General features: G+C 47.9%; 1 long non-coding RNA gene across 8 annotated transcripts in view; it reads left to right on the plus strand.

Moving 5' to 3' along the window:
- Positions 1-429: 429 nt before the first annotated feature.
- LOC126514710 (uncharacterized) overlaps positions 430-1,753 on the plus strand; it is a 9,868-nt gene continuing 8,544 nt past the window's right edge. Inside the window, exons 1-3 of one of the 8 annotated variants that reach the window (XR_007595646.1) lie at positions 430-553; positions 866-940; positions 1,197-1,288. This is a non-coding gene — a long non-coding RNA (uncharacterized lncRNA). Of the gene's footprint in view, positions 554-626; positions 678-865; positions 961-981; positions 1,289-1,753 lie in introns of those variants that run through there. The other 7 variants (XR_007595649.1, XR_007595645.1, XR_007595647.1 and 4 more) reach the window with 7 other exon arrangements.

Here is a 1,753-nt window from a genome sequence, read left to right on the forward strand (position 1 = left end):
TAAGGTCCTTGACATCGCTGTGCCCATATGAACTACACACAGCACCCAGGACATCACTCACTCAAGGCTTCCTGCAGATACTTACAACTGAGCTGATTGTTGTAGATTAAGACTGTTCTCTTCCTGTCCCATCAAGGTTTTCTGACTGCTTGGGGTTTCCTGGGGCTGCATATTGGGTCTACACTTCCTCTCTGCCCAAAACTCGGCTAGGCTCAGAGGCATGAGCCTGTGAGCACAGCTATTGAGAAGGCAGAGAGGGCTTCCGCCTAGAAGTCCAGGAGACCCCGCTGCAACCTGGATGTTGGGCAGTAGTGGGGGGGGGGGGAGCAGCAGAGAATGGAGGAATGACAGACGCACATACAGAGAAGCTGGGATTGGCTGTGCTTTGCTCCTTGACAGAGACACCCGCATCAGGGAAACTCAGCGTGTTTATTACACAGCGGAAGGAGGAGGTGGATCAGCTAATCTCAGCTGGGGGTATCTGCAGGGGAGCAGGCTCAGGCTATAGTCTGTGGGGAATCAGGAAGTTGGCTTGGCCTAGCTATCTGGAGAGGTGAGTGTCATAGGTTTTACAGATTAGAGTCTGTAGCTCCTGGGGCACAGTGTGCCTCTCCATTCTTGAGAAACCACGGCACTCCCTCAGGCGGTGAAGCGTTCAGGCTACTTTGCATTTCTCTGTATGTTCCCTTATAAATATCAATGACGCATATAGAAATTTGTCAGGACAATTAGTCTTAGATGTTAATCTTGTGTGCCTTGTATAGCTTGCAAATTTCATTGTATCCTAGCAACTACAACTGTATTTGATCCTGGAAATCGCCACTGTATTCTGTTTCTGATAATAGTTTATATTATTCTTTTAAAGGCGGGTGTGTGTGTGTACGAACACAGGATAGACGAGACACGCGCAAAAGGAGGAGACAAGACACGCGGCTCCCACGTGGGTGCACTTTAATGGGGGTAAGGGGGACACGATAAAGGATGGGTGTGCAAGACACACAAGGGTAAAAGGGCAAGAGAGAGCGAGACCTCGTGGAAGTTCGCTTTTTAACGGGGAAGCGCAAGGTTATCTGGGAGGAATGACCCGCACCTGTGCACGCCCCCTGCGCGCGCGCGCAGGTATCCGTAATCCAGGAGGAGTCTGGGAGCTGTAGTTTCCAAAAGGAACAACATTTTAAGAGTCTGATTGCTTGCAGTAAACATGTCACGGCCTCAGTCTTGCTGTGTCTCCTCCAGCCTGTGCCTGGTTTGAATTCCCTGACCTACCACATCAGGTAACCGTGACTCGGTAAGTAAACACACATGCCTACCATGGTTCTCAAGGAGGAAGAAGCTGTAGTCGGTACTTTGTGCACACTGTCAACATCCATGCCAGAGCTGGGGCAAGGACTTGCTATTCCCATGGGCATTGGGGTCCTTGATGTGACTGTGCTCCTATCACGAATATTATAAATATTCATTGATACATGGGTGCCCTCGCTCCCACAGGAACCATCTTGGAAAAAAAAATCATGCCCAAATATGCCTTAGAATGTTGCCTATGAATCCTCAATATTCACTGGTGTGTGACACAGACACACAAAATAATAAGTAAAAATGTGACAAAAATATCATAACCCCAAAATAGAAAGCAAACAGGTTATCAAGAAGTTTAACTGTTTTGTCAGCCAATCAATTACTATCATTTAGTTACAAATGCTGCCTCTATTCGTGTGTGTGTGTGTGTGTGTGTGTGTGTGTGTGTGTGTGTGTG

Source organism: Alexandromys fortis, unplaced genomic scaffold, assembly GCF_014885135.2.
Source record: "Alexandromys fortis isolate MF-2015 unplaced genomic scaffold, M_Fortis_MF-2015_v1.1 scaffold_149, whole genome shotgun sequence".
In the NCBI taxonomy this organism is placed as follows: domain Eukaryota; kingdom Metazoa; phylum Chordata; class Mammalia; order Rodentia; family Cricetidae; genus Alexandromys; species Alexandromys fortis.